Genomic DNA, 27,821 nt, shown 5'->3' with positions numbered 1-27,821 from the left:
CTCTGCACCCACTAGTTCAGACTCTCAAACTACAAACAATAAGGCTAATCCCTCAAGATACCTGGTTGCGGCTGTTTTTCTCCCCGGCCCTGCCGGCTTGGACCGGTCTTGCTCCCTCCCCCACCGGTGCTGCGCGGGGGGGAGCTGAACCCGGCCTGGAGGTGAGGACCGGAAGTGCAGCTTGTCCCTACGCTCCACAGCCGCCCGGCGCGGTACTGCTCACTCCCCCTCCACCGGTGCTGCGTGGGGGGAGTTGAGTGCAGTCCTTGACAAGAAGTTGCATCAGAGGTGCCTAGCGGGGAAACGCTCTGCTCGATATCTTCGAGACCGGCTGCAGGCTGGATCCGCAGGAGGGGGTGAGTTCCTTAGCCAGGATGGATTGTACAACGTCTGTGGGACTGATTGTGTAGGGCAGCAGGGGATTGGGCACTTGGGGAGGAAAATATTTTTGATATACCTGAATTCATAAACCATACGGGGCTAGCAGTGGCCTGAAATTGTAAAGCAAGTAAAGAAAGTTTTATTAAGGCTCTATTTGGACTCTTTACGAATTTTACACTCTAACCTGAAGAGCCTTGTAACTCTCAAACTCAGTCTAACAAGATTTAACTCACCCCAGCTTACGAAAAGACGCTCCCCTGCCACTGGTAAAATCTAAACCTTGCATAGTGGGTGTTTTGAATCAGATGTGTGCAATACCTACATCATAATCACATTCCCAAATTGCATACTCTGTATCATACACATGTGAGGAATTTTTTCGTGGGATGGAAATAGAAGAAGGCATCATGGAGTCCTGGATGACCTCTGCTTTTTGAATATTGCCTGGACTCTTAATAGTTAACCACAGAAATAGCTACTGCATATATAACTGGGACTATTCTTAATCATGGGTTCCACCTGAGCACCGCTAATTCTTCCTAAAAAACATCTAAAGTTGTAGACTGAATGACTAGTAGAGACGGCGGCAGCCTTGTTTTTTTTTTTTTTTTCTTTTTTTTTTTTCTGACTTTGTATATTGTTATAAGCTATGCTTCAACTCTATTGCTTTATACATCTAGGATATAATTTCTAATCTAGGCATAAGATTGCAGGCTGAGTTATCAGCTACAGTAAGAGTAAACAAAACTCTTTCCCTAACAGGGAGGGGGGGGGATAGAAGGGGAAGGGGCCAAGGATATAACACAGAAAAAACAATCTGCTGCAAATACATAGTATCTACTTTCACTGTGCTAAATAGCATTGGAACCTTGAAAGACAACAAACCACCCTAAGTATAGCATAACTTTTGCTGGAGTATATAGGTTAAGTACAGAGCACCCATTGTCCTTTTTTTTTTTTTTTTTTTTTTTTTTTAACTAAAATAGATAAACTGCATAAGTACTGTGTTGGCCTGTACCGACTCCAGGGGATTATACTGTGATTCTGTTAAAATTTATTATTGACACACGGATACTCTATATGTATATATAACCTAATATATTTTGAAAACATAGGAACCTATAGATTTAACCTTAGCTGAGTACAAGGAACTGTAAACAATTATTATCTCATTCTGTACAGCTTGCTCAGTAGAGGGGAAAAGGTTAAAATTGCTACTCAATTTCTCCACCCTCCTCCTTTAACCCTTTAAGGACACAGCTTTCAGTTTCCTCAATTGTTTTATGACGGAAAAATTCCGTCATATGTCCTTAAGAGGTTAAACATACATAAATAAGAAGAAGAGGGAGAACGCCAATTTAGATACTGGGATTACAGACTCTCTGAAGGATTTTTTATAGAGGGAGAGAGGAAACAGAAAAAAAGGGAAGAATCTGCAACAAATAGAACTGCATAATCACAATAGGTGGGATAAAATCTCACCAAAAAATGCTTTAGCCTCTAAAAAGGCACATAGTTCACAACTCTTATAAAAATATACTACATATACTAGAAACAACATTACACAAGTAGAATCACCAACTTTAGTCCTTGTGTTTCCTCCTCTCTCTTTCACTTTGACCCCCAATCCTCCATATTAAAGGATAACTCTGATAAAGGGGCCAACTACGATTGTTAATTAAATTCCTGCTTAGGCACTGGGGATTTCGAAAGAAACGCTCCCTGTTACCACTATAAATTTCCTTCTTCTCTTTTTTTTTTCTTTTTCACTTTTTCACTCTTCACTATAAATTAATACACAAATCAATTTTGTCCTTCTCCACTCGTTTTTTTTTTTTTTTTCTCGATCGACACACATTATAACCCTCTTAATTTGCTCACTTACCACGGGCCTAGTGCCCCTTGCACCGCCGGGCTCTAGTAGCCCCTAGACACACACCCCCTCACTTCCCACCTTCCCCCACTGGTACACCTCGCACTACCCTCTCCCGCACATAATCCATCACCCCCAATTCACTCCCCCCTTTCCCCCCCCCCCCCCCCCCGCGTGTGGCACTTAATTTTTTCACTTACACCACGTGGTACATGGATAAATTCCTTTCTAACTCCCCTAAAAACCCTTCCCCAAATATGGCAGGAAGACATAAAGACAGGAAACTTAAGGGTGTGCTGGATTCAGCCACTGAACAAATAAACCCTAGTAATATGACAATATTACCAGAAAATCTTAACATGCAGGCATTGGTGTCTAATATCACGGAGGCTCTCGCCCCCAAATTTGAACTACTTAAAACCGATATTAAGCTAGATATTTCCTCCCTAACCCAAGAAGTGAGGCAATTCTCGGGAAGACTGCAAGAAGCAGAACAGAGGGTCTCAGACCTAGAAGACCAAGCTACTATGCATAGCACCAAAATAGAGACCTCAGCTAAAATAATACAAAAATTGTTAGACAGGGTCGAAGACCTCGAAAACCGCTCTAGGCGGAACAACCTGAGAATAATAGGTCTTCCTGAAAATAAAGAATTTGAAAACCTTGATACCTTTATCTCTCATACACTTACTAGAGCGCTAAAAATCCCCTCTACACACCCACCTATTATAGTAGAAAGAGCCCATAGAATGGGACCTCTACGCCCTGACAGTAACATTAGCAGGAGACCGCGACCTATAATCGCTAGATTATTGAACTATAAAGATAAAGATCTCCTCCTGCAGTATTTTCGGAAGAATCAACCAATCACAATAGAAGACAGTAGAATTCTGATTTTTCAGGATTTTGCGGCAGATACAGCTTTAAAGAGAAGAGAGTTGGCCCCAATTTGTTCTAAGTTTATTCATCAAGGATGTAGGGCGGCCCTTATCTATCCCTCAAAATTGAAGGTAGTAATAAATGGGACAACACACATTACAGATGATCTTCAAATGGCGGAGAATCTTCTTAAGACTCTAGATACACAAATATAGCTTACAAATTAGCAGCTTAGGTAGGCAGAGTATGATGGAAGTGACTATAAACCACGGGGAACTAGACCCCCCTACTCTTTTTTTATTTTTACCCCCTTTCCCACTTTTTTTTCCGGGGGTTCTGTGTTTTTCTTTTCCCTTGTTTTTTTTTTTTTTTTTCTTCCCGCCCGGTTCTCTCGTCCCTCCTCAATCCACCAATACCACTTTCCTCTATACATAGAGAAATATGACGTTTAATCCTGATAATCTTAAAATTGTGTCGTGGAACGTTGGAGGAATTTCCTCCCCCATCAAACGTAAAGCAATCTTATCACATTTGCGGAAGGTTCAGGCGGATATTGGCCTAATACAGGAAACTCATTTAGGTTTAGAGGAGTCATTAAAACTAAAATCATCCTGGGTAAAAGAGGTCTATGTAGCACCGAGTCAAGGGAAGAAAAGGGGAGTTGCAATAATTATAGGCAAAAAAATTCAAGCAGAGATTCTGTACTCTGAGGCCGTTCCCGGGGGGGAGATATGTAGTAGTCAAAGTAAAAATAGGCCAGACAAAATATACAATCTGTAATGTCTATGGCCCGAATAAAACTGACCCGGAATTCTGGGACTTATTACAAACTAAACTTCTTTCCTGTGTGGAAGGCCATTTAATTCTGGGGGGGGACTTTAATATGGCCCCCCAATGCCCTATAGACAGACTTAGAAAAGATTCTAAGCCTCTGAAACAGAAGAAGGATAATCTTGATTTTAAGTTGGTCAAAAAGATTAAACAAATTCTTTCCCTGCGAGATATTTGGAGATATCAGAATCCTGACACACAAGATTTTACTTGCCTATCCAAGGCTCACAAAACTTTGTCCAGGATCGACTTATTCTTGATTAGTGATCATTTGAGTTCATTAAAGATTAAATCTCAGATAATGCCAATTTTTCTATCGGACCACGGGCCTATCTCCCTTGAATTTAACTGGGTACAATCCAAATCAAAGACCCTTCGATTTTTCTTTCCTTATTTTCTTTTTACTGATTTGAAGTTTAAACAGTGGCTCAGGAATCGATTCACGGAATATGCGCAATTTAATATCAACTATGTGGACCGCTCAGATATCTTCTGGGAAACTGCTAAGGCAGTCCTCAGAGGAGAAATCACAGCATATTCCATCATCCAAAATAAAAAAAAAAAAGCAAGGGAAAAGGAAGCCTATAATTCTCTGGTTAACGCCTACAACACTTACTTATTAGAGAGAACTCCTCTAAACTGGGCAAAGTACATACGAACTAAAGCAGCAAGAGATACCTTTTTTCTAGCTCAGGAAACACATAACGAGATTAGATTGCAAGCTAAATTACACAAATTCGGTAATAGGTCTGGTAAAATGCTATCTAAACTAATTAAAAGTGAGAACAAAAAATCTAACATTGATAAAATCCAACATAATGAGAAATATCTCTCTAGCTCTGATGAAATCACAAATTTGTTTCACCAATACTACCAACAACTTTATACTAATACAGACTTTGACATAGATAAAGCAGCCGAATTCTACAGTAATATTATCTTTCCTAGGATTACCTCTGAGGAGGCCGCTAGACTTAACGCCCCTATTACGCGGGAAGAAATTGGAAAAATAATCTCTAAACTCCCCTTGAACAAGGCAGCTGGACCGGATGGATTGCCCAATGAGCTCTATAAAATCTTATCATCGGAGATAGTTTCTTATTTAGCAAACCTTTATAATGATATCTTTATTTCTCATAAACAACCCACATCTTCCTTCGCGTCTTCTTTAACTACTTTGATCTTAAAAGAAGGGAAGGACCCTACATGTAAGGAGTCTTATAGACCAATTGCATTGTTAAACTCAGACTATAAAATACTCTCCTCCATTTTAGCAACTAGGCTCCAGCCCATTCTATCTACAGTAATCCATCCGGACCAAGCTGGTTTTCTCAATAATCGTAACTCGTCTGCAAAGATTAGGGAATTACTGGTGACTATGGAATATATTCAGGGAGAGACCCCACAGGGGGCGGGGGGAGAGGACTCCCAGGACTTGGCCATTTTGTCACTTGATGCAGAAAAAGCTTTTGACTTGGTAGTTCATAAACATCTAACTCTCTCATTAGCAAGGTTCGGGATTGTAGGGAATTTCCCTAAATTCGTGGAGAGCCTCTATAGTCACTCTTCCACAAGATTGATTATTAACGATGATATCTCCCCACCAATTGCATTAAAAAGGGGCACTCGCCAGGGCTGTCCTCTCTCCCCGCTCCTTTTTGACCTAGCCATAGAACCCTTAGCAATTAGAATTAGGAACTCACTGGAGGGCATAAAAATTAGGAGGCATGAAATGAAAGTCGGACTATATGCGGATGACCCACTTATATACATATCTAATACAGCGCAAAATATTCCAAAACTATTGCAAATTACTGACCATTTCGGGGTATTCTCAGGATACAAAGTAAATGCGATAAAATCGGAACTAATGTGGCTCAGGAAAAATAAAACTAGTGCGACAGACTTACCCTTTAGAGTAGTAACAGACTCATTGAAATACTTGGGAATCAAAATACCAATTAATTTAAAAGATCTATATAAGATGAACATAACCCCAATGTTAAGCTTTATCAAAGAAAGGCTTAAGGCCTGGCAAAATTTACCACTTTCAATATCCGGCCGTTCAGCCTTAGTTAAAATGATCCTGCTCCCAAAACTGCTTTATATTTTACAGAATGTCCCTTTAGTTTTATTTGAGAGAGACATACGTTCAATGAATTCATCAATCGGGCAGTTCGTATGGCAGGGGAAGAGGCCTAAAATAGCTCTTGCTAAACTAATGGTGCCAAGGGAACTGGGAGGATTGGCACTTCCGAACTTAAGATTTTATAATCTTTGCTTTTTGGCCCGCATAATAGCAGATTGGTTTTCTACTAAGAACTATGTCTTAAATAATGACCTTGAATTTAATATATGTGACCCATATTCTCCAATAGCTCTGGCACATACGAGCCCTAAAGATCTCCCCAGAAATATAAAGGAGCTTAAATCTATTTCAAACCCGATTAAAGCTTGGTTCAAAATATCTAAATCTCTCTCTATAAGCCCTATGGGGTCAAAACATCTTCCCCTAACTAGAAACCCGAACTTCCAACCAGGATTGGATTCAGTTATCTTTAATAGATGGCATAACAAGGAGCTGGACAGGGTTATTCACTTTGTCAATCAGGAGAGAAAATGTATTAAATCTTTTGAGGAGTTGAGACATGAATTTAATCTATTAAATAAAGATTTCTATGCATATTTACAGATAAGACATTATATTACAGAGCTTGTACATAAGATTGGATGGAACTGGACCTTGGGAAGCTTAGAAACCTGGTTAATGATAACTAAAAATTCTTCCATGTCTATTGCCCCATGTTATTACTTATTGAACCTTACTAAAGCAACCCCGATATTGGAAAAACTGGCTGGGTCCTGGGATACCTTAATCCCACACAGTAATATTGACTCAGAAATTATCCAATTGTCAATTAATAAAGTAACAAAAACAACATCCTCCTCCAATTGGCGTGATGCTCATTTAAAACTCTTGCATAGGGCATACTTCACCCCGGAAAGAGGCCTCAGAGTCCGTAATCATCAATTTAATAAATGCCCCAAATGTTCTTATTTTGCTGCTGACATAGTTCATATGTTCTGGCAATGTCCTAGAGTGAGCAATGTTTGGAGCAAGCTGGAATATTGGCTTAAAAGTAAACTTAAAATTGAACAAATATCTCTCTCCCTGTTCCAGATTGTATTCAGTCTGAAATCTGGAATAGGGCGACAGCCTAATGAGAAACTAGTTAATCTATCTATCTTAGCCACCAGATATCTGCTCTACCAGAAATGGAAGATGAGGTCGGTGCCAACCATTGTTGAAATCAGGGATCATTTAAAGAAACAATATGTTTTAGAACAGAAAAATACTAACATAGACAATGAACCTGATGTAAAGAAATTTTTTGACAAATGGGCACCATTTATTAAGATTTTCCCTGAGAGAGAAATCGATTACTTAATCTCCCCATTTAAGAACTCGGAATTAGTGGTGTTGGGTATGTGGTGAGTTGGGGAGGGAATGAGAGATCCGGGATTTTCTTTTTTCCTTGTTTTTTTTTTTTTTTCTCTTTTCTTCTTTTTTTCCTTTTCCCTCTTCTTTTTTCCTTAATTTTTATAAATAAAACACTCCAACAATGAGTAATAAAAGGATAGGCAGACGGCTTAGGTTTTATCAATTGTGCATATGATGGGTAATATGTAACTTTGGTTAATAATCATTATTTTCTCTTCATTGTTTTTTTGTTTTTTCTGTTGGTTGTTTATGAATTCTAAAATCATGGCTTCTTGTTTTCATGGAACCTGTACTCATTGTTGGATATAAATAAATGGTTTAAAAAAAAAAAAACTACATGCCCTATTTAAATCATGAACGTTCTTTTTGGACTTGACTGTCCCTTTAATTAGAAAGTTGTTTTCAATTGTCTGTTCTATTTGAATCATGAAAGAAAAAGATTGGGTTTCATATCCCTTTAACAATTTTTTTAACTGCTTAAACAATATTTGGCAATATTATAAAATATCTAGTATGACATCACCTTTAAAAACAATTACCAAGGCCATATATGCAGCTCTGTAATAGAAATATTGGCTTAGTCATGAAATTGCAGAGCATCTGTAAGCAGCTTGTAAAATGTTGGTTATACAGAATGAAGTGGCTGTAAGCAGACTGCAGAGACATTACCAGCAATCCAAACTTCAGATCTGTATTCATCATCTCACATATGTGCTGGAAGTGCTAAATAGCCAGGAAGTGCTTATATACGTCTTCTGTATTATCGAAATATCTGGAGACTCTAAAGTGAAATCCTGACCTAACAAATGAGCTAATTAAATATTCAAGAGGAAGAGAAAAAACATTAAAAGTGTAACAGTCCTTGGAAAGAACTTGCAGTTTGGTATTATGCGTATGTCTGCAAACAGTAAATGCTGCATTTTAGCAAAGAGCACACAATTCTAGTAGCTTGGATGGCACTAGGAAATGTAGCACTTTTTAAATTGACCTAAATTACTCTTATTTAAAATAGTTAACAATGCAGTCTCCTCCCAGAAATGAAACCTGGAACATAGTTTATATGTTTGTGGAGCGAGAATATTTTTTGACAAAGCAGCAGTGTTTGCTGTCATTTAGTGCTCCAGACATGTGTATGATATCTAGGTGTGCTTTTCAACAAATAATACAATGAGAGTAAAGCAAATATGATAAAAAAGTAATTTGGAAACGTTTTTATAATTGGATGCTCTGTCTGAATCATCAAAGAAAATAATTGTGTTTCATGTCCCTGTCTGCTGTTTCCAGGGCTCAAGATACACACTGGCTCCCCTTTCTGGGTAACCTTATTCCCAAAGTGGTAAGTGGTATAATATTTGAAGGTCCTTGTTGACACTCCAGACTTCTGATTTCAAACCAGTTAGTCTGACCCACCTCTATACACAGTTACAGCTATATATACCCAAACAGGCTGTTAGGTCAGGAATAATATGAGCTGCATAATTTTACTGTGTATTTTTTAAAGCAATTATGTAAAAGCCTATTTGGGGCCTGATTACAAGAAGATCGCTAATTTATCGCACATCTGCAAACGGACAAATTCGCCCGTTTACAGGCGCGTGATATATAACCAGCCATTACAAGTGGCTGGTTATTGCTACCACAAGCTCACAGTAGCAATTAACACTCAAAAAATTAACCAGAGGTTAGACCTCTGGTTAATTTTTTAAATGTACCCTAACTGCCCCCCCCCCCCAAAAAAAAATGTATAGTGCTTTTTGAAAAATAAAAAATGTAGCATTTTTGTTGGAAAAATAACTACACTAGGCAGTTTTTGGGGGCTAAAGTTGGCGGCTCTGGGGTGTTAGAAAAATAAAGGCACTGAAAAGTGCCTTTACGTTGCAGCCTATGGGAACTGTGTGTTCCCTGTAAATATATATGTATATGCTTATATACACATATATTTATGTGTTAATATGTGTATATTCACATAGTAACACATAAATATATATGTATATAATCATATACATATATATTTAAATATGCTGCCTATCGCTGCAGGACTTACCCCCTTTCGCGGAAGCAATATTTTGCGCACAAATGGTAATTTATCCCTTAGTGTTTCCTGATTTACATATGCATACCCTCAACATTGATATGATAATTGTTTAGGACCTGGAGTGTAACTTGAGTGAAGCCCAGAGTCTGGGTAATCTGGAGCACGATGGTGTGGGGGTTGGGTGGTGGCTATTCCTTTTATGTTTTTAGAAACCATGACACAGAGTAGGGAACATTCTGTGAGGCTGGCTGCCCAGTAAGACACAGATTACAACTTGTGACAGCCCACAGAATACAAGACAGTTCAGTGCTTGAATAATTTTCCCGGTAGTGAGAGTAATATATAAAATTCTTACACCTAGATTACGAGTTTTGCGTTAGGGTTAAAAAGCAGCGTTGAGAGGTCCCAACGCTGCTTTTTAACGTCCGCTGGTATTACGAGTCTTGCAGGTACAGGTGTACGCTCACTTTTTTTCCACGACTCAAACATACCGCAAATCCACTTACGTCAATTACATATCCCATATTTTCAATGGGATTTTCCTAACGCCGGTATTACGAGTCTTGGAAAAAGTGAGCGGTACAGCCTCTCCTGTCAAGACTCGTACCGCATTTAAAAGTCAGTAGTTAAGAGTTTTATGGGCTAATGCCGTAACATAAAACTCTTAACTAAAGTGCTACAAAGTACACTAACACCCATAAACTACCTATTAAACCCTAAACCGAGCCCCCCCCCACATCGCAAACACTTAAATAAAATTTTTAACCCCTAATCTGCCGACCGGACATCGGCTCCACTTTAATAAATATATTAACCCCTAAACCGCCGTACTCCCGCCTTGCAAACACTAGTTAAATTTTATTAACCCCTAATCTGCCGTCCCTAATATCGCTGACACCTACCTACATTTATTAACCCCTAATCTGCCGCCCACAACGTCGCCGCCACTATATTAAATGTATTAAACCCTAAATCTAAGTCTAACCCTAACCCTCACCCCCCCCTAACTTAAATATAATTTAAATAAATCTAAATAAAATAACTACAATTAACTAAATTATTCCTATTTAAAACTAAATCCTTAAAGGTACCGTCATTTAGTCGTCGGATCAAGACAGAAGAGGTTGCTCCGCGTCGGATGTCTTGAAGGTTGACCCGCTCCACTCCGGATGGATGAAGATTTCTGCCCGTCTGGAGGACCTCTTCTTCCCGGCTTGGATGAAGACTTCTGCCCGTCTGGAGGACCACTTCTGCCCGGTTGGGTGAAGACGTCTCAAGGTAGGGTGATCTTCAAGGGGTTAGTGTTAGGTTTTATTAAGGGGGGATTGGGTGGGTTTTAGAGTAGGGTTGGTTGTGTGGGTGGTGGGTTTTAATGTGTTGGGGGGGTATTGTATTTTTTTTTTACAGGTAAAAGAGCTGATTACTTTGGGGCAATGCCCCGCAAAAAGCCATTTTAAGGGCTATTTGTAATTTAGTATAGGGTAGGGATTTTTATTATTTTGGGGGGCTTTTTTATTTTATTAGGGGGATTAGATTAGGTGTAATTAGTTTACAAAACTTGTAATTATTTTATTATTTTCTGTAATTTAGTGGGGGGTTTTTTGTACTTTAGTTTATTTTATTTAATTGTAATTAATTTAATTTAATGTAGGGAATTAATTTAATTATAGTGTAGTGTTAGGTGTAATTGTAAATTAGGTTAGGTTTTATTTTACAGGTACTTTTGTATTTGTTTTAGCTAGGTAGCTATTAAATAGTTAATAACTATTTAATAACTATTCTACCTAGTTAAAATAAATATAAAGTTGCCTGAAAAATAAAAACAAATCCTAAGATAGCTACAATGTAACTATTAGTTATATTGTAGCTATCTTAGGGTTTATTTTATAGGTAAGTAATTAGTTTTAAATAGGAATAATTTAGTTAATTGTAGTAATTTAATTTAGATTTATTTAAATTATATTTAAGTTAGGGGGTGTTAGGGTTAGGGTTAGACTTAGGTTTAGGGGTTAATAACTTTATTATAGTGGCGGCGACGTTGGGGGCGGCAGATTAGGAGTTAATAAGTGTAGTTAGGTTGTGGCGACATTGAGGACGGCAGATTAGGGGTTAATAAATATAATGTAGGTGGCGGCGGTGTCCGGAGCGGCAGATTAGGGGTTAATAATATAATGTAGGTGTCAGCGATAGCGGGGGTGGCAGATTAGGGGTGTTTAGACTCAGAGTTTATGTTAGGGTGTTAGGTGTAAACATAAATTTTCTTTTCCCATAGGAATCAATGGGGCTGCGTTAGGAGCTCAACGCTGCTATTTTGCAGGTGTTAGGTTTTTTTTTCATCCGGCTCTGCCCCATTGATTCGTGGCTCTGCTCCATTGATTCCTATGGGGAAATCGTGCACAAGTACGTTTAGCCAGCTCACCGCTACCGTAAGCAGCGCTGGTATTGAGGTGAGATGTGGAGCAAAATTTTGCTCTCCGCTCACTTTTCTGCGGCTAACGCCGGGTTTAAAAAACCCTGTAATACCAGCTTTGTTTGTAGGTGAGCGGTGAGCATAAACTGCTCGTTAGACCTGCACAGCTTACCGACAAAAACTCGTAATCTAGCTGTTAGTTTATTCTATATATGTCTAGTAAACATGCACTAATCTTCTGCATGTAATTATTATTAGTATCACTATATCTCAGCATGATATCATGACCAGAAAAAAAACCACTGAGTACACAACATGCAATTAGATATAGCTAAAAACAAGTGCGGTATTGCCCCAAAGTAATCTGCTCTTTTACCTGTAAAAAAAAAGTACAATACCCCCCCAACATTAAAACCCACCACCCACACACCCAACCCTACTCTAAAACCCACCCAATCCCCCTTAATAAAACCTAACAGTAACCCCTTGAAGATCACCCTACCTTAAGAAGTCTTCACCCAACCGGGTCAAAGTCCTTAACGAAGCTGGGCGAAGTGGTCCTCCAGACGGGCAGAAGTCTTCATCCAGACGGCATCTTCTATCTTCATCCATCCGGCGCGGAGCAGCTCCATCTTCAAGACATCTGAGGCGGAACTTCCTCTTCAAACGACGTCCAACTGAAGAATGAAGGTTCCTTTAAATGACGTCATACTTCAATTCAGCCAATCGGAATTAAGGTAGAAAAAATCTTATTGGCTGATGCAATTAGCCAATAGGATTGAGCTTGCATTCTATTGGCTGATCCTATCAGCCAATAGAATGCCAGCTCAATCCTTTTGGCTGATTGGATCAGCCAATAGGATTAAACTTCATTCCTATTGGCTGATTGCATCAGCCAATAGGATTTTTTCTACCTTAATTCCGATTGGCTGATAGATTTCTATCAGCCAATCGGAAATGAAGGGATGCCATCTTGGATGACGTCATTTAAAGGAACATTCATTCTTCAGTTGGACGTCGTTTGAAGAGGATGCTCCGCGCCGGATGGATGAAGATAGAAGATGCCGTCTGGCTTGAAGACATCTGCCCCTCTGGAGGACCTCTTCTGCCCGGCTTGGATGAAGACTTCTGCCCGTCTGGAGGACCACTTCGCCCGGCTTTGTTGAGGACTTCGGCCCGGATAGGCAAAGACTTCTTAAGTTAGGGTGATCTTCAAGGGTTTAGTGTTAGGTTTTATTAAGGGGGGATTGGGTGGGTTTTTAGAGTAGTGTTGGTGTGTAGGTGGTGGCTTTTTATGTTGGGGGGGTATTGTACTTTTTACAGGTAAAAGAGCTAATTACTTTGGGGCAATGCCCCACAAAAGGCCCTTTTAAGGGCTATTTGTAATTTAGTATAGGGTAGGGCTTTTTATTATTATTATTTTTTTATTAGGGGGATTAGATTAGGTGTAATTAGTTTAAAAAAACTTGTAATTATTTTATTATTTTCTGTAATTTAGTGTTTTTTTCCCCGTACTTTAGATAATTGTATTTAATTGTAGTTAATTTAGGGAATTAATTTAATTATAGTGTAGTGTTAGGTGTAATTGTAACTTAGTTTAGGTTTTATTTTACATGCAAATTTGTCTTTATTTTAACTAGGTAGCTATTAAATAGTTAATAACTATTTAATAACTATTGTACCTAGTTAAAATAAATACAAAGTTGCCTGTAAAATAAAAATAAATCCTAAAATAGCTACACTGTAACTATTAGTTATATTGTAGCTAGCTTAGGGTTTATTTTATAGCTAAGTATTTAGTTTTAAATAGGAATAATTTAGTTAATTGTAGTTATTTTATTTAGATTTATTTAAATCATATTTAAGTTAGGGGGTTAGGGTTAGACTTATTTTTAGGGGTTAATAACTTTAATATAGTGGCGGCGATGTTGGGGGCGGCAGATTAGGGGTTAATAATTGTAGTTAGGTTTTGGCGACATTTGGGGGCGGTAGATTAGGGGTTAATAAATATAATGTAGGTGTCGGCGATGTTGGGGGCAGCAGATTAGGGGTTCATAAGTATAATGTAGGTGTCGGCTATGTCGGGGGCGGCAGATTAGATTAATAAGTGTAAGATTAGGGGTGTTTAGACTCGGGGTTCATGTTAGGGTGTTAGCTGTAGACATAAAATGTGTTTCCCCATAGGAATCAATGGGGCTGCGTTAGGAGCTGAACACTGCTTTTTTGCAGGTGTTAGTTTTTTTTCAGCCGGCTCTCCCCCATTGATTCCTATGGGGAAATCGTGCACACTTTTCTGCGGCTAACGCCGGGTTTAAAAAAAACCGTAATACCAGCGCTGTCTGTAAGTGAGCGGTGAGCATAAACTGCTCGTTAGCCCCGCACAGCTTTACTGACAAAACTCGTAATCTTCCCGATAGTATTGTAAAACCTCATGAAAGTTCGCACTAAATGGAAAATACTCAGCTTGTGCATTTGTTTAAAGCAAATTTCTAACAAAAACATGAATATTTGTTTCACAAAATAAATATCTGAACAAATGCACTAATTTAAAGAAAAACTCAGAAAAAAATGTGTTTTGTATTTGGTATTTCATTAGGAAAGTCACCCAAACGTTGGGTTAGTCATCTAACTCTAAATTAAATTGTTCACTTATCAGCACACCTCAGAAGAACAGGTAACTTACATAGTATATAGTGCAGCCACATGAAATATTGCACTTAATGTTAAATAGAGTAAAAGTGAAAATAGTTCCTTTATTGTCCTTTATTATGGAAGTCACAACATTGAAAACACCAACATAACACAACTTCAGAAGTTTATTAAAAAGAGCCTTTTGAAGCTGTGTTATGTTAGTGTTTTCACTGTTGTGATTTCTACAATAAAGGACAATAAAGGAACTATTTTTACTTTTACTCTATTTAACATTTAGTGCAACCCTTTATATGGCTGTACTAGATACTATTAAGGGGTAGATTTATCAAAGCAATTTGCCTTTAATTGTGGGCAAAATAACGCATACGCACCAATCGCCATATTTATGAAAGCAATCTGCGCCTATAATTGCGCAAATCTGAAAGAAACTTCTTCACACTCCGCTTGCATTTGACTAGGCGCACGGGCGCGCTCCTGAGGTCACCAATATACATTGGTAATAGGCGTAATTTCACAGCCCGACCTACAAATATGCCCAATGTCTTATTTATCATTGCTTTGCGCCGATAGCGAAGTGAAATTTCTCCTTAAATTGCGTGTTCTAAATTTCGCCATACAGACTGAGGCGAACACCATTATACAAGCTTTTACATCTTGTGATGCAGTACTTTCTTTTTTTAACTCATTTCTCTGCACCAAGAAGAGACTGTTATTGCCAGAAATTTGAGCTTCCACAGGCGCATACGGGTACCAAGAGTTTTATATATATATATATATATATATATATATATATATATATATATATATATATATATATATATATATATATTGATATATTTATATATTGATTTTTGCAGCAAAAACAGTACGGAAAAATTATATAATATAAATATGCGCAAAATATATACCTAAAAAACGCTTTTTTAATTATCAAGACATGACAACGTAAATATTTATAGGAAAACGTAAATATTTATAGGGATGTACTGTGATAAATAGGGAGTAGATGCTTTTTCCGACAGGCGAAATTTATCATTATTACGCCCCAGCTCGCCTGCACGAAGTTACGTCTATTTTTTTTATAAATTCAGGCGCACATGTGCGCTTCTCCAAAAGCAAGCTGGGGCGCAGTTACAGATGAAGCACATACGGAGTTCGTCTAGCCTTTGATAAATCTAGCCCTAAGTAAGTTCCCTGTTCTTTTGATGTGTGCTGATCAGTGAACAATTTAATTGAGAGTGAGAAGATAGATAACCCAATGTTTCAGGTTTCATTTCTGGGAAGAGACAGCATTTTTAAACAAATGTTTTATATAACATGTCTATTTTTAACAACTTTCTAACTTATATTATTTAATTTGCCTTATTCTCTTGGTATCCCTTGTTGAAGGAGCAGCAGTGCACTACTGGGAGCTAGCTATGGTGAGACAATGACAAGAGACATATGTGCTGCCACCAATAGGCAGCTAGATCCCAGCAGAGTATTTCTACCCTTAAGCCTACTTATGATTGCTTTTCAACAAAGGATGCCAAGTGAACAAAAAAATTACCTTAAAGAAGTAGATAGGAAAGTTGATTCCAGCTGCTTGCTCTATCTGAAACATGAAGGTTTTATTTTAACTGTCACTTTGAGTTTACTGGAAGCAAGAAACGGGACTCTATTAATTCAGCTTCTTACATGGTAATGCTATGTTTAAAAGAATATAAACCCACATTGTTTTTTTAATTATTCAGATAGAGCATCTAATTTAAAACAACTTTTCAATTGACTTTTATTCTAAAAATTGCTTCATTCTCTTATTATCCTTGGTTGAAAAGAATAACTTGGTAGGCTCAGAAGCAACAATGAACTACTGGGAGCTAGCTGCTGATTGGTGGCTTTGTATATCCCTCTTGCCATTGGCTCACCTGATGTGTTCAGCTAGCTCCTAGTAGTGCATCACTGCTCCTTCAACAAATGATAACAAGAGAATGAAGCAAATTTGATAATAGAATAGAAGTAAATTGGAAAGTTGTTTATGCTCTATCTGAATCATGAAAGATAATCTTTGGGTTTTATGTCCCTTTAACACAACAAATTAACAAATTAAAATCTGATGTTATTAGTGTAGTTTACTTTAAACAATTTGACAGCTTTCTGTGTAGCATTATAAAAAAGATAATCCTGCAGCAAGTGCATTTAAAGGAACCCTAAACACTATTAGATTGTATTATAAGATCAGATGTTTAAATATCTGTGCATTATTACAAGTGGAAAGTAAGCGCAATCGCAATTTACTCTAGAATGATTACTGAAACCTCAGAGACCTAATTAACTGTTACGCGAGACAAAAAAAGTGTCACAAAACACATCAAAAACACATTTAAAAGTAAAGTTCACTCATTATAACACTATCTGACAAAAATTCTAAAAAAAAAATTACAGTAAAAGCATAAGGGCTCCAGTGTAGGAGAACAGACAGGGGAAATATATAGCTTTACATAGAGCATATACTGACATAAAGTTATAACTTTATGTCAGTATATGCTCTATGTAAAGCTATATATTTCCCCTGTCTGTTCTCCTACACTGGACACTGTCTGCCTGTTAGCTAAGCCCCCCTCATGATTTTTATAGCACCTCCTCCTCTCCCTGCACTGTCTTCTTAGCTATTCTGTGTTTTAAGATACAATCTGTAAATTCCATTGAATTGGTCAGTGTTGCTTTAGACTTGATAAAGGAAGGAACTCTTCCAAAAGCTTGTCATCTTATAAATGTATAGTTAGTCCAATAAAAAAAGTATCATTGCTCAATGCAATACTCTTGTTATTTTTATATATATATATATATATATATATATATATATATATATATATATATATATATATATATATATATATATATATATATATATATATATATGTATATGTGCATCGGAGCCCTTTGCAGTCAAGTAGATGAAAACATGTTAAAATATTTTATTCAATATTCATTATTAATAAAGTGTTATACTGTATATTTGCTGTAAATATTTTACATTCCAATGTTCTGCACATAGTAGAATATCTTCTATATATTTGTAAATCGATATTCCTATATATATATCTGTCTATATCTATACCTATACCTAATATATGTATGGATATATATTTTACCATAAAAACATCATATATAGAAATAAGCATTTATGAATAAATAGAACATATTCTCCTATGTGTAGAACATTGTAATGTGAAATATTAATATTTTCAAGTCGATTTAGCGCACTTGAGAAAATGCGATCATGTTTACACACCAGTTGGGTGTTTTTTTCCACATTTCTTGCTCCACTGATTTCTATGGGGGAATATGTTAATTCAGTAGTGATATTCTAACTTCGGCTTTTTGTGCGTGACGGGTTAACACTCGTGCAAAAACGTTTTACTTTCAACTTGTAGTACGTGCACTACCCAACGCCCAGTAAAACTTACTTCTAGCGTAGTTAATGTATGAGCAAGAGCGCTAAATAATGCTACAACTTGGAATCTAGCCCTTAGAAGTTTTACCAAGATAGCATCTTTATTTCTATAGTTAAACTTAATTTTCGACTTTAACCTGAATATTAAAAATATAATTTTGTTAAAATACTTGCTGAGTGGTAACTCTAATAATAATCCTTAAAAAAAAAATAGCACATAATGGGCTCTATTTAACAAGCTCCGTATGGAGCTTGATGGCCCCTGTTTCTGGCGAGTCTTCAGACTCGCCAGAAACAGCAGTTATGAAGCAGCGGTCACAAAGTCCGCTGCTTTATAACCTGTCCGCCTGCTCTGAGCAGGCGGACACACATCGCCACAATACAACCCGATCGAGTATGATCGGTTTGATTGACACCTCCCTGCTGGCGGCCCATTGGCCGCGAGTCTGCAGGGGGCGGCGTTGCACGTTGCACCAGCAGCTCTTGCAACATATCATCCCTTCCTACAACTCTCCCTCCTTCTACTCCTCATACCAAACTTCACAGAAGCATTATGTCTTTAGATCAGCAACAACTTGCTAATTCCCTTAAACCCCTCCTCTCATCCTTCTCCTCCTTTTCCTGCCCTGAAAATCTATCTGCCACTATAATTCCACCCTTATATCTGTCCTTGACAATCTACCTATGCAGATGTTCCCGTACTGCTGAACGGAATTGGAGAAAATCACGGAGTTCAGCTGATTTTCTTCATTACAAATTCATCTTGAACTCCTACTATTCTGCCCTTAATCTCCACAAGCAACACTACTTCTCTACTCTTATCTATAATCTTTCTTCAAACCCAAAACGTCTGTTCTCCACTTTCAATACTCTCCTCCGCCCTCCCCCACTTCCTAATACAACTTCTCTGTCAGCTCAAGACTTTGCCAGTCACTTCATTAACAAAATTGACTCCATCAGACATGAAATCAGCTCTCAACATAATTCCATTCTCTCCCCCCTCAAATGCTCTCACTAAACCACAACCCTCATAACCTGAAACTTAGTTTGTTCTCCCCTGTTACTGAGGAATAAGTTTCGGCACTTACACTGTGCTCTCACCTCACTACCTGTCCCCTTGACCCTATCCCCTCACAGCTACTCCCCTCCCTCTCTGCTACCCTTACCCCTATACTAACACACATTTTCAACCTCTCCCTCAGCACTGGTACATTTCCCTCATCGATGAAACATGCACTGGTCACACCTATCCTCAAAAAACCTTCCCTTGATCCTACCTCCCCATCCAACTACCGCCCTATTTCCCTCCTCCCTCTTGCTTCAAAGCTTCTTGAAAAACTAGTATTTGCACGCCTATCCCATTTCCTTATGTTAAACTCCCTTCTTCACCAGCTGCAATCTGGATTTCGTCCCTATCACTCCACAGAGACAGCTATTGTTAAGGTCACCAACGACCTACTTACAGCAAAATCAAAATGCCACTTCTCTCTGCTTATCCTCCTTGATCTGTCCGCAGCCTTTGACACTGTCGACCACCCCCTTTTGCTCCAAACCCTCCAATCCTTCGGCATCTGTGACACAGCCCTTTCGTGGCTCTCTTCCTACCTATCAAACCGTACCTTCAGTGTAGCCTTCTCTAGGGCCTCCTCTGCCCCGTCACCACTTTCTGTCAGAGTACCGCAAGGCCCTGTCCTCGGTCCCCTTCTCTTCCCAATCTATACGTCATCACTAGGCTCCCTAATTAAGTCCCACGGTTTCCAATATCATTTGTATGCCGATGACACCCAAATCTAGCTCCCTTACAATCCATAATGAATGCCTCTGCCAGACTCATCTTCCTTACATGTCGCTCTTCATCTGCTGCTCCTCTCTGCCAATCCCTTCACTGGCTTCCTCTTGCCTCTAGGATCAAACACAAAATTCTCTCTCTTACATACAAAGCCCTCAACTGCACTGCTCCCCCCTATATCTCAGATCTTGTCTTCAGATACTCTCTCTCCCATCCCCTTCACTCTGCTCATGACCTCCTCCTCTCCTCCTCTCTGGTTACCTCATCGCACTCCCGTTTACAGGACTTCTCCAGACTGGCTCCCATCTTGTGGAACTCTCTGCCTTGCCCCACAAGACTCTCCCCTAGTTTTGAAAGCTTCAAGCGCTCCCTAAAGACTCTACTGTTCAAGGATGCATACAACCTATGCTAACCTTACTTTATACCAGTTCCACTCCTCCATTGCTATCCCCTGAACTCCCTTAGCATGTAAGCTTAAGAGTCCAGCTGTTTGTAGATCTCCTTCATAAGAGTGAACTACAACAGTGCAACTCTTGGCAGGGCCCTCTACCCATTTGATCCCTTTAATTGTTTTGTTGTACTCCCCTTTGTTTATAGTGCTGCAGAATCTGTTGGCGCTCTACAAACAACTGATAATAATAATAATAATAATAATAATAATTAATATGATCTAATATGAGGGGATGATAACTGTTTCTTTGACCGTTGAACTAACTACTCTGCTAAATAGTATATTTGGGGTGGGGAGCGGTGCCCGGTATTAAAGGGATAGCAGACACCAAAAATGTTATTGTTTAAAAAGATAGATAAACCCTTTATTTATCATTCCCCAGTTTTCCATAACCAACGCTGTTATAGAAAAATACATTTTTTCCTCTGTAATTACCTTTTATCTAAGCTTCTGCTGACTGCCTTCTTAGCTCAGATCTTTTGACAGACTTGCATTTCAGGCAATTAGTGTTTACTCTTAAATAACTTCACGTGGATGAGCACAGTGTTATCTATATAAAACACATGAACTAGCACCCTCTAGCTGTGAGAAAACTGTCATATGCATTCAGTTGAGAGGCAGCCTTTAAGGACATAGAAATTAGCATATGAGCCTACCTAGGGTTAGCTTTTAACTAAGAATAACAAGAGAACAAATCAAATTTGATGGTAAAAGTAAATTAAAAAGTTGTTTAAAATTGACACACAGGAATCTAAGTTCCTCTAGGAGATGGTAAAAACCAGGATAAGGGTATTTAAATATATGTATCGCAATTATAAATAACAGAAAAGTATCATACACCTTAAGAGGGTTTTCAAAAATATATCTCACTTTACAATAAAGGTTTATAATATTTGTGTGAATTGTATCCAGTGAGCTGGAACACCGTGAGTCTCCAGAATGCCCCTAACAACACAAGAGAGTGCTGCCACAATTTGTGAGTACCATGTGTATCAACATTTTCATGATAGTGATTGCACTATTGATATGCACATGAAGCGCCCTCTGTGTCGTTTGTTCAGGATTGTTTAATTGCATGCCCTATCTGAATCATGAAAGTTTAATTTGGACTTTGCTATCCCTTTAATTAATTATCGGCTAGATTACGAGTTTTGCGTTATGAGCGGCTCGCTACTAACTTGCAAGTTATTTCCACCGCTCACCTCCCTATAGCGCTGCTATTACAGGTTTGCAAAAACCCGGCGTTAGCAGGCAATATGGCAGCATTGAGCTCCATTGAGCTCCATACCGCACCCAAATACCAGAGCTGGTTTTACGTGCTCGTGCTCGATTTCCCCATAGACATCAATGGGGAGAGCCGGCTAAAAAAAGCCTAAGACCTGCAATAAAGGAGTGTAAAGCTCCAGTAATGCAGCCCCATTGATTCCTATGGGAAAAGAAAATTTATGTTTACACCCAACACCCTAACATAAACCCTGAGTCTAAACACCCCTAATCTGCTGCCCCTGACATCGCCGCCAACTACATTACACTTATGAAGAATAAGGAAGAACAGAGGGGCACCTCATGTGTAGTATCATCAAGTATATATGGATAAAGTAAGCAAAAAGCCAAGTGGGTACTCACGTATTCCTGGAGCACACCAATGTGCTTGTAGATGCAGGCTGTAGATTTTGACAGGTGTAACAGCTCACCCACAACGAGAATTTCCTGTGTGCTGTAGTGCTGGGATAAAGCAAAGACAAAGAGAGGCACTACATGTGCAGATCACTTAGAGTACAATTAAATTAGCTTTAGTAGAATGCCAAATGGGTACTCACATTTAAACTAAGCACACTAATGTGCTGGTAGGAGCAGGCTGACAGACTGGAGGAAAGGTGTGTCAGCTCACCCCTATGCAGGACTCCAAATAGGCTGTATTTCAAGAGCATAAAGGTTTGGATGGCAGGTCTCCCATATATTGTTCAAAGTAGCAGGTAGGTAAGGTATATCCACTCAGAAAAGTTTTTCCATAAAAACATATAGTATTTATTAAAAACCGAATAAAAATCAACAATGCAAAAAAGTGGAACAGGGGTATTCCAATATCCCCCTAAAAATGCAACGCGTTTCTCGGCTTAAAACGCTGTTTCCTCAGACATATGTTCACCTTACCACTAACCCTCTGTAAGTGGTAAGGTGAACATATGCCTGAGGAAACAGCGTTTTAAGCCAAGAAACGCATTGCATTTAAAATGTTTAGGATAGGGGTTTTCTTATTTTGGGGGGCTTTTTATTTTGATAGGGCTATTAGATTAGGTGTAATTAGTTTAAATATTTGATAATTTCTTTTTTTATTTTGTGTAATTTAGTGTTTATTTTTTTTGTAATTTAGTTAATTGTATTTAATTAATGTAATTTATTTAATTGTAGTGTAAGGTTAGGTGTTAGTGTTAGACAGGTTAGGTTTTATTTTACAGGTACATTTGTATTTATTTTAACTAGGTAGCTAGTAAATAGTTAATAACTATTTACTAACTAATCTACCTAGTTAAAATAAATACAAACTTACCTGTGAAATAAAAATAAAACATAAGCTAGATACAATGTAACTATTAGTTATATTGTAGCTATCTTCGGTTTTATTTTACAGGTAAGCATTTATTTAGTTTTAAATAGGAATAATTTAGGTAGTAATTGTAATTTTTATTTGGAATATTTTAAATTATGTTAAAGTTAGTGGGTGTTAGGGTTAGGGTTACGTTAGGGTTAGACTTAGGGTTAGGTTTATGGGTTAATAACTTTAGTATAGTGGCGACGATTTTGGGGCAGCAGATTTGGGGTTAATAACAGTAATGTAGGTTGCGGTGATGTCAGGGACAGCAGATTAGGGGTTAATTATATTTAACTAGTGTTTGCGATGCAGGAGAACGGCGGTTTAGGGGTTAATATGTTCATTATAGTAGCGGCGATGTCCTGAGCGGCAGATTAGGGGGTTAATAATTTTATTTTAGGGTTTGCGATGCGGGAGGGCCTCGGTTTAGGGGTTAATAGGTAGTTTATGGGTGTTAGTGTACTTTGTAACACTTTAGTTATGAGCTTTATTCTACAGCTTTGTAGCGCAAAACTCATAACTACTGACTTTCAGTTTCCGGTACGGATCTTGTAGTTATGGGCAGTACCGCTCACTTTTTGGCCGGACAGGCAAACTCGTAATACCGGCGCTATGGAAGTCCCATTGAAAAAGAACTTTTTGAAAGCTGCGGTAGTTACGTTGCGTTACGGTCAAAATAGTGTGCGGTACAGATATACCTGCAATACTCGTAATACCAGCGGTAGTGAATAAGAGCCATAATGCTGCTTTTTCACCATAATGCAAAACTCATAATCTAGCCATATTTAAGTCTGGCTAGACCATCAAGGCGAGAACTATTATATTTAATACAACGTTTTCTGATTATGTGATACATTTTTTATTTTTTAGTTAAAATTAATACTATTGTTTACTAAAAATTGATAAAAAATTTGATTTTATTAAAAGAATAAATAAATATTACAGTTTCAGATAGGTAGATGATACTGATATTTTTTAGTTTCTTTGTTTAATTATTTCATATGAATTTATACAGTTGGCTTTTCCAATTTATCTGGCAAAATCAGACGTATACTTTTTTTTTTTACAAAAGCTTTTAAAAAAAGGGGAAATATTCATGGTATTAAAAAAATGTATTAGAAAACAAGGTTTATAGAGTGATGAAAGTTGGAATTTTAGCTTAAAGGGACATTACCCAAATGCTTAATCACTTGAAAGTGATGCAGCCTATCTGGAAAAAGCAGATTAGAAAATATGACATGAACATATCTACGTAATAAAAAAATGACCTTTTCTGCCAACTCAGACCTCAGTTTAAAGGAGTTTACTATAAAATTGTGTGAGATTATGGTGAAATCCCATAGGATCACAGCAAATCTAAGTGTGAACTCATGACTGATGATGCTGATTGGCTGTTTTTTCACCATGCAGGTGACAGTAAAAAGAGTAGCGGAAGGAAAACGGTTAGCAAATAATTTTGTTGAGCTGAATACATTTTGAATTAAAATATCTTCCTTTTTTACATAGAGATGTTCATGTGATATTTTCTAGCCAGCTGCTTACAGATACGCTGCATCATTTTCAAGTGATTAAGCATTTAGGTAACATGTCCCTTTAACAAAATATGCCTACATTTGAAAAAAAATAATTTGGTCATAATATGTAAACTACCCTTGTATTTACCGGGTTAACTGGCCAAGTGATTTTATTTATACCCACCCACTGTACTCATACAATAGATAATATAATTTCATATGAAAATACTACCAACATGTTTTTCAGAGTAGATATGGATTAATTCCCTAGTCTACAAACTCTGATGCCATGTTGTCCCAACCAATGTAAGTCTCATATCAAGGTCATCACTGCTTTTTGATAAGGAAGGACACTCAGGGAAAAAAGAAAGAAAGATAAATCAGTGTCTGATGTTTGGTGAAAACAATAGTCACCCCTATTAAAAACAAGCAAACCAAAGACCTTCACATAAGATAAACTGATCTTGCATGTAATTAGTTAAAAGCGTCAAATTGAGATTGAGAAAAAAAAAGGTGAAATGATCAAGTTATTTTCTGGTTTCCTTCATGCTTTATCACCCTTTGGACACTTCTCTGTGTGGAGCAAACACTTGTCTGGATGGACTGGATAAAAACATAATATCAATCCATTGTGGATGTTTTCTCCAATTTCCCTTGGGAGATTATGTCATAATCCTGGGCTAGATTACAAGTGAAGCAGGATGTGTTATCTTGCGCTAAGAATAAAGCACACTCTGGTATTACAAGCTCGAGGAACAGTGTTTACTTTCAACCTGTAATTCGCAAACTACTTCCGACTTGCATAAAGCGCTACGATAAACTCCTTTTTGCTCGTGCAGAACCATTAGCGCACCACTTGTATTCTAGCCTCAAATGTGTTGGTCTAGGCCCCAGTGGTGCATTGCTGCTCTGCAGCTGACTTTAACTGGGGTACTGTTAAACACACAGTTGTATGCAAGCAACAGTGAAAAAAGTATTTTATACATTAGAACATTTTCTTTTTGTATTTGTATGCCCCTTTAATGGCTTTGCAGGGGTTTAATCACTTTAAAATTAAAATGCTCTAAAAAAATGGATAATTTTATTTTTAGACTGAAATGCCCCTTTAAAGCAAAATCCCAGCAAAAAGTAGTAATAGCAGAGTGATTGAGCCGCATTATGCCACCAAATCTCTCTCTAACCATCTCTGCCACTACCCACATAATCTAAACCTGGCATTCTGGACAATAATACTTATCTAATTAGAACTTTCCTATCTATTTTTTAAGATAATACAGCAAATGGCTAAGGAATTAATCTTTTCCTTTTGAAATGTTTAGTAAGACGACTTCATGTATTTACAGTGACATCATGTTGATACATTCCCAATTATACTTTGTTTTGCATAATATTTGAATATATTATCTTGTGACATAAAAAGATTTTGTAATAAAAGATATATTATTGAAACTTCCTCGCTGGTCTTGATACAGCTGATGTTTCTCTTGTTTCAGACAAAATTTCAGTTTGTAAAATTGCAACCTGAGTGTAATATATTTTAGCAGTACATCAACAGGCTCAGGTCTAAAAGCAGATATTGTGCAAAGGCAGCAAGTAAAATAAGTACTTTGATTCCCATTACCTAAGCATATGCCTTCCATTTCCATAGGTGATCAATAATTCTGCATTTACTGCTGACTTGGGCCAAGCCCACAACATCATGGTTATTTCCCTGTGAGATCAAGATATACTGCATTCCATACTGGATCAAAATAATTAAAATGTGTATGAGCAACAAAAATTATAATTACAATGTGCTTCCTAATATCAGTACTTCAGTATTTAAATATAAACCTCAAATATATAGAATGATTCATTTTTAGTATGCAATACACACTAATCACTGCATTTTAAAAGATCTTCATGTAAAATAAATATTTTAAAAGCATTTAAAATTGTCATGCAGTTTGAAAATGTATGTTTCTTTCCTAAGACATGGAGAGTCCACAATGTCATTCCAATTACTAGTGGGATATTCACTCCTGGCCAGCAGGCAAAGAGCACCACAGCAAAGCTGTTTAGTGTCACTTCCCTTACCCATAACCCCCAGTCATTCTCTTTGCCTCTGTCAATGGAGGAGGTGAAGTTATTTTTCCTTTCTGGGTACTTTTACCTGCAACGAAAAAGCAAGGTTCCAGCACTCAGAAAAAGTAATACACATCACCCCAGGGTCATTACCAAGGACCCCATAACAATATAAGAAACAAACAGAGGGGTTACAGCAAAGTAACTTTTATTCAATAGTTACAAAGACAATACAAAAGGGCAACGTTTCGGGATATTATCCCTTAATCATGCCATACTTATCCCTGCAAGCAAGGATTTGGGGTTAGCTGTGTCCACGTCAATCTCTTGAGTAAGAGTAGTGATGGCTTTTAAAAAGTGCTGAGGTGGTCCTTGCTTGGTTTCCTAACACATTTGCTGCCCTAGTAATAGAAAGCCAGAGTTGGTTACTCTGTTCTTTCTTTTTCTACAGGTCACTGTGAGGAGCATGTGTCCTTTCATGTCTTGTAAGCTGTCGTCCTGCCTGACAGCTGGATTACAGGTAAGTGCTTTGTCTTCTAGGTCTTGGCGACTTGCACTTGAAGAAGATTTAGCTGCAAATTTTATTTTGGACATGTTAATCCTTTATATAGGATATTCATAGGCAGGGTGCAGGAACTTTAAATATGTGACTGGAGACTAAGGGGTTAATCTTTTTGTTATGTGTATAAAGGAAGACCCTTATTGTTCCTTTTATTCTGTGGCTCATGTACTGGAAAGTTTATTTCAATATGGAGTGTTGTGGGGCTAATTTACAAACTGAAAGAAAGATAAGCACTTATACCGGTCTTGAAAAAAAATAAGAAAACTGACAGTTTACAGAAACACAAACTTTTATTTTTGCTGCCCAGTTTCTTGTCAGCTAGTCATGTGATGTCTGCTCTTCCGCTTGCACACTTCTAAGCAGAGGGGCGTCTTCTCTGTTCTGACATCTCCTGTGTTTACTCGATCGGCAGGAGAGTTCTTTGCCGGTTTTCAATATCAGATTTATTCTGGAGGTCAGGTAGGACACCTCAGTACTGTCTGAGCTGTAAAGGTCTTGAGTTTGTTATTTTCTTTGTTAGGCAATCCTGTTAATAGCGTTAGACGCTCTCAGGGAATAAAGACTTTATTAAAGTGAAAGATTTTATATTTACTCATTTTATTTTGCTAATATGGACATGGATGCAAACAGGTGTATAATATGTATTAATACTTTCCCCTTCTGGTGAACCGCAGCCGTCCCACAGTCTCTCCCAAGGTCTGTGTGAATATATCAGGTGTGCTAGCTGGAGGCGCTGGTTCAGCTTGTATCAGTCGTTGGTATCTTCCTTTCCTTTCCTTCCTCAGTTGTATAAGTCTAGGTGCAAAATAGTGGTGCTGAAATATCAGACAATACACCATACAAAGGTGA

Source organism: Bombina bombina, chromosome 6 (assembly GCF_027579735.1).
Source record: "Bombina bombina isolate aBomBom1 chromosome 6, aBomBom1.pri, whole genome shotgun sequence".
NCBI lineage: Eukaryota > Metazoa > Chordata > Amphibia > Anura > Bombinatoridae > Bombina > Bombina bombina.
The sequence above is the reverse complement of the archived record's forward strand: the minus strand, read 5'-3'. Positions refer to the sequence as shown.